Source organism: Salvia hispanica, chromosome 5, assembly GCF_029641045.1.
Source record: "Salvia hispanica isolate PSC_SH4W2 chromosome 5, Shi_PSC_v1, whole genome shotgun sequence".
In the NCBI taxonomy this organism is placed as follows: domain Eukaryota; kingdom Viridiplantae; phylum Streptophyta; class Magnoliopsida; order Lamiales; family Lamiaceae; genus Salvia; species Salvia hispanica.
In genome coordinates this window covers 35,619,779-35,626,688 of record NC_142696.1, presented here as the reverse complement: position 1 = coordinate 35,626,688, position 6,910 = coordinate 35,619,779, and positions in this window count along the sequence as shown.

Genomic DNA, 6,910 nt, shown 5'->3' with positions numbered 1-6,910 from the left:
TATGTAAGCATTTCCGTACGACGACGGAAATGGGCCCATAAAATCCATCCCCCAAACATCGAAAATTTCGCAGATCACTATGGGCACTTGGGGCATCTCATCTCGTCTCGAGATTCCCCCTGTCTGTTGACACCTTTCGCAGCATTGACAGTATTCAAAGGCATCCTTGTTCAATGTAGGCCAGTAGAATCCACTGTCTAGAACTTTCCTTGCGGTTCTCCTTGGTCCGAAATGCCCTCCACACGCCAAGGAGTGACAATGATGGAGTACATCTCTTTGTTCCCATTCAGGAATGCAACGTCGAATTATCTGATCTGCACACATCTTCCAAAGATAAGGATCATCCCAGAAGTAATATTTGGCTTCGCTTTTAAGCTTCATCTTCTGGGCCCGGGAGGCTTCCTCTGAACTTGGCACCTCTCCCGTGACCAAGTAATTTGCCAGGTCTGCGTACCATGGTTCTGCGTTACGTACGCGCTTTCCTCGATCAGATTCTCCTGGACCGGTTAAAACTAAGACAGATTCCCAGCTTATCGGTCTAGGTGGTTCGTCCATATAGTACAAATGCTCTTCGGGAAAAACATCGGGAATAGCCTCGTCCGTATCTCCTTGATGAATTCTACTCAAGTGGTCAGCCACTCGATTCTCTGTTCCTCTTTTGTCTCTTACTTCCCAATCAAACTCCTGTAGAAGTAGGACCCATCGAATTAGCCTTGGCTTTGATTCTTTCTTAGCTAGCAAGTACTTTATTGCTGCATGATCAGTGAAAACAATAACCTTTGACCCAAGAAGATAAGGGCGGAATTTTTCGAACGAGTAGACGACAGCCAACATTTCCTTCTCCGTAGTATCGTAATTCTTCTGAGCTTGATTTAGTGTCTTGGACGCATAGAAAATTACGTAGTTTTTCCCATCTATCTTCTGCCCTAGGACGGCTCCCACAGCGAAATCGCTCGCGTCGCACATTATCTCAAAAGGGTGATTCCAGTCCGGTGCCCTGATAATTGGTGCGGACACTAGTCTCTCCTTGAGCAATTGAAATGCCCTCTTGCATCCCTCATCAAACTCGAACTCCACATCGTTGTGCAGCAAATGAGTGAGTGGTTGCGCAATTTTTGCAAAGTCCTTGATAAACCTTCGATAAAACCCTGCGTGACCGAGGAATCCTCTAACTTCCTTTTGATTTGTAGGGTAAGGTAGCTTTGCAATCACTTCCACCTTTGCCTTGTCCACTTGTATTCCTCTTTCAGAGACCACATGACCTAAAACAATCCCCTCAGTTACCATGAAGTGACATTTTTCAAAATTCAGAACTAGATGTTTCTCTTGACATCTTTGCAGCACTAGGTCAAGGCTGGCTAAACAAGTGTCAAATGAGCCTCCATATACAGTGAAATCATCCATGAATATCTCGATGCACACCTCTAGTAGATCCGAAAAAATACTCATCATACAACGTTGGAATGTCCCTGGTGCATTACATAGACCAAATGGCATCCTTCGGTAGGCATAAGTTCCAAAAGGGCATGTAAATGTGGTCTTTTCCTGGTCCTCTGGGTTCACGAAAATCTGGAAATAACCGCTATATCCGTCGAGGAAACAGAAATACTGTTTGCCAGCCAGCCTCTCTAGCATCTGGTCAATGAATGGTAAAGGAAAATGATCCTTTTTGGTGGCTTCATTTAGTTTCCTATAGTCGATGCACATCCTCCATCCAGTGACCAGTCGAGTAGGCACCAACTCGTTCTTGTCATTCTTCACCACTTGTATTCCAGATTTCTTCGGTACCATGTGAACCGGACTGACCCACTCGCTATCTGGAATAGAGTATATGATTCCAAGGGACAGTAGTTTCAGAACTTCCTTGAGCACTTCCTCCCTCATGTTTGGATTCAGTTTCCTTTGTGGATCACGCCGAGCCTTTGCCCCTTCCTCTAGTCTGATGTGGTGCATGCAAAGATCAGGGCTAATTCCAACTAGGTCAGAAAGTGTCCACCCTATGGCCTTCTTGTTCCTCCTTATTACTTCCAGCAGCGCACTCTCTTGGTCTTCAGTCAAGCGGCTGTTAATTATCACTGGACAAGTTTCTCCTTCCTCCAGGTATGCATACTTTAAATTTTCAGGCAAAGTTTTCAACTCCTTCTTCGGTGTGATGGCTTCCTGAGGTAAAGGGTTCTCCGCCTTACTTCTTGGCGCCATTTCCTCTAGATTCGCTCCCTCGTCTGGGCTCTTCTCCTGAACAGATCTGGCTGATTGGAATGATAGTGGCTGGTGGCAGAATGCCATGATCGCTTCATTGATCTGATCATCTGTCAAGTCCTGTGTGAAAAAAGTTTCACACCATCCTGTCACCTCCTTTTCTACAGTCTGGCTCAGCTCCGAATTGTCAAACTGTTCCTGCATTAGTTCAGTCTCAAGATATTCTTGGACTAGGGGGTTAATTACATCTACAACATGCAAGTTTTCAACATCAAGCGGTTTTTTCATAGCTTCTTCAATGTTGAAGGTGTATTTCTCCCCATGATAGTCCAGGCATATGGTTCCATCAAACACATCAATAACAGTCTTCGCGGTGCGAAGGAAGGGTCTCCCCAGTAACACCCCACTAGACTCAGCAGATTCATTACCCCTCATTTTTATCACATGAAAATCAGCTGGGTATAGGAAATCATGCACTCTGACTATGACATTTTCCAATACTCCCTCAGGCGATATGCATGTTCTATCGGCCAACTGAATCACTACTTTAGTATCGACCAAACTGACTCCCACCAATTTTTTATATATTGACAGCGGTAGGACATTTATCGAAGCACCTAGATCACACATGGCATGCTCAATTTTAATATCACCTATAGAAATAGGAAGAGTGAACATACCTGGATCTGTACACTTTGACGGCATCCTCCTCTTTTGTATCACGGCGGATACATTTTCTCCTATAACAATCTTCCCATCAGGTTTGGTTTTTCCTGCTATGAATTCCTTGATGAACTTGCTGAAGGTGGGTATTTTCAGAGCCTGCAAAAAGGGTAGGTTAATCTCCAGCTTACTAAATATTTCCACAAGGTCCTCAGTATCATCTTTCTTTTTCTTGGCTTCTCCTCGATATGGGAATGGTTTGGGTCGCTTTACTGCATTCGTGGAACTCCCTGCTGGGGCTGCACCTGTCTCCCTGCTTCCCTCTTTAAGTTCCAACTCAGGTTCTGGATCAAGGAAAAATGGGTCACTTAGTCGAGGCATAGATCCCCTTAAATCTCCCTCCTGGAGGTCATCCTGTATAGGAATTTCTCTGAGTCCAGGATCATCTCCTCGAGACTTCTGATTCCCCTTTTCTCCGTTCATCTGTGAGGGTGTCTCCTCGTTTATCACTTGCTTCGGTCCTTCATAGCCTTTCCCCGATCTCAAGGTAATTTGACTAATATTTGCTCGGTCTGGTGGTTTGACAGTGGCAGGCAATTTCCCTTCATTTCCCCGCATTTCGTTCAGCGACGTGGCCAACTGGGACATCTGCTTTGCCAACATGTCCATGGCAGACTTCTGCTCCTGCTGGGCATCTTGAATTTTGTGCACCACGTCATTATTAGCCTGCATGTTATTCTGCATGTGTTGTTGGAAATTTACCAGGTCATGCACCATGTCATCAAGATTCCGCTGTGGTCGGAAACCTTGAATTGAACTGGGATTAAATCCTTGATTTTGATTGGTTCCAACCACCTGGTTCTGGCGAAAATTTCCCTGACCTCCTTGATTATTGTTGTACTGGGTTGCTGGACCTGGGTGACTCTGTTGGAAATTTTGATTGTTTCCTGAATTGTTCCTCTGATGCGGTGGCACATAAGAATTCCCTTGGTTGCTCTGGTTCCTGTTGTTCCAGTTATGCTGATCCCCTTGGTTACGGAAATTCCAGTTGTTCAGCCCCTCTTGCTGCTTCCCTGCCCAGTTAGAATTATGCTGTGGTCCTTCCTGATTCCGGCTGGGCCATGTCTGCTGGTTCTCCGCTGGACCTGGGTGTTGTGACTGTGGTTGTTGGTTCCCTTCAGCCCATCTGAAACAAGGATTGTCCCTCCATGGTGCCTCCTTAATCTTCCACTGGTTCCAGTTGGTATTTTGATTACTTTGATTCCAATTCCCCATTGCATTCACTTGAGCTTGGAAATCTCCATCGAGTGAGGGATTATTGTAAAATTGAAGCTGATGTTCCTCTTGACCTGGGTTTTTTTCCTTATCAGTCGACCCAGGGGTATTTTTCTTTTCAATGGCATTTAGCAGTGCCTTCTCCAGTCGATCTATTCTGTCTCTAACCTCTTCTCCTTCTCGTTCCTTAACTGTGTTCGCGGAGCTTCTCCTCATGATAGCACGCGGGCAGTCATACGCCTTCTTCGCGTCGATTAATCTTCCCAGAATCTCGCGTGCCTCGCTTGCCTTATTCTTGGTGAAATTCCCCCCGCTCGAGGAATTCATTAAGTCCTTGGACTCAGGATTTGCCCCTTCGTAGAATAGATAAAATGTTTCAGCCTCCGTCATCCTGTGATTTGGGCAAGCGTCAAGCAGGCCTTTAAACCGAGACCAATATTGGCTTAAAGATTCATCGTAGTCCTGCTTACACTCTTGAATTTCTTTTTTCAAAGCGTTTGTCTTATTGGACGGAAAGAAATAGTCCAGGAACTCCAATTTGAAATCCCTCCATGTGGTGATCGAGTCAGGTGGAAGCCTCAGCAACCAAGTGTTTGCCTCTCCTTTCAATGCAAATGGAATCGCTCGCAGGCGATAGTCCTCCTCGGTAGTTTCGTTAGGCCTTTTCTGGATGCTACATAGCTTACTAAACTCGTTCAAAAACTCATAAGGACACTCATTCCTCCGTCCAGAGAATGTAGGTAAAACGCCCAGCACATTCGTCTTGATCTCAATAGACCGCTGACGTTGATTTGACACTATGGCATGAGCTGGCTCTCCGTCGAGATGTGCAGTTAGCGAACCAATCTCTGGGTCTAGGTCCACTAAGTTTGCCATTACAGACTCCTCTTCCTCCCTTTCCGAATGCTCAGTTTCTGACGACGACCGTGAATCCTCTTTCCCCGATGAATTCCACTCTTCTTCACTCCCTGATTCAAACGGAAATGGATCTACAGTTGACAACCCCGATCTGGTAGTTATGGCGGATGTTGATTCCCTGACTTGCCACTTCAACTGCACGTTCCTTGACCAAGATGGGTTGCTCCAGATTCCTGACTTTGAACCCTTGCTCATAAACTGCCAAAAACGAAAATCAAAAGATCAAACTATTTACACCAGATCTCTAAAACATGTAAACAAACTACGCCATCCATCCCCGGCAACGGCGCCATTTGAAGAGTTGATTTTCTTGCTTGCTGTATCCTATCAATTTCTAATTACACACTTCCTAGATCCAGTAAATCAACTAGATCACAAGGTCTAGAGACTCACAAGACTGGAAGTCTGGTCGTTGGTACGCAAGCAAACCTTCAAAACCCTCAACCACAGATACTAAACTAGCACAGGGAAGTAGGGATCGATCCCACAGAGATGGACTCGTAAAATACATGCGTAGAGAATTGGAAACTATTTTTGGGTTGGCTGCTGCCACGCATATTTTGGGTTGAGGAATTTAACTAAGTGAATTTGGAAATAAAGTATGCTATGCTAACTGCTAGATCTAGGCAAAAAATGAATTATGTATAAGAACTAAATCAAATCAACTACTAGATCTGGGACTTCTACGAACATCTCTGGACCAAGGAGATTAAAACAAGTGGGGACCAAACTCTGAAAAAGGTAAGTACGGACAGAATCGAATCTGCAGCCTAACTAACTAAAGCATCAACTGAAAATGACTTCATCTTCTTCAACGAACACAAATAAATGCAGAGATCGAGAAAAACAAACTCAGATGTAGATTGGAAACATAATTTTAACGGTAAACGAAACAACGACGGAAATCACACTACTAGACGAAGCAAACCAAGCAGAACAAAATCCCCATAATCTCATGCACAAATTTCACCTCCCCTGTTCAGATCCACACTTCGGATGCTAAATCCACTCCGGATCCAAGCATCCGAACAAAAATCCAACCGAACACAACTTCAATACCACGATTCTCGAATCTCCTAAAATATTCAGCAACAAATTCAAGAGAACATCTCAAATAAACAAACCAAAATAGCAAGCATCATAATAATCAACACGAAATCTAACTTCATCAAAGCAAATCAAATGTAAATAGAACGGATAAACTGATTCAGCAACAAAAACAGCAAGCTCGACTTCCAAAAGTGAAGTTCGAGACGGAACAGAGTAGTAAACAGAAATTAAGAGAACAATTGTTTCTTCGCCCTCAAGGGACGGTGGTGCACTGATACGTAATTCACGAAAACGAAAACCTCCCCCAATTCCCCATTTCCCTAGTGTGTGTGAGCTAAGAGCGTGACTGTGTGTGGAGTGTGACGGATCTGCCATTCTTGTTGCGCACTCCTTTATTTATAAGCTTCGAGGTGGGGCCCAGCGAGGTATTGATTGACTTGATTGCCCTCAGCTTTTGGCTTCCTTCCTCTAGCTTTTCCTCGTGATTCCGTTCCTGCTCCTCGCTAGATATCCTCCTCCAGCATCTCCTGGATCTAGCGCTACACACACACCTGGCTTAACAAAACTTGTTAGATCCAGCAGAAATGTGATGTTTTTCACTACATAACCAATGCATGAAATTAGCCTTATCAAACACCAATAGGTAATGCCTTGTTCATTTATATATAAATTATGCATTCTATGTGTTAGGTTTCTGTTTGGATAACTTTGTAGATTAGGACTCTAATATTTGCAGTCTATTGTGTATTATATTGCAGTTTAGGACTCTAATATTGCAGTCTACCGTTTATATGTATGAAACAGG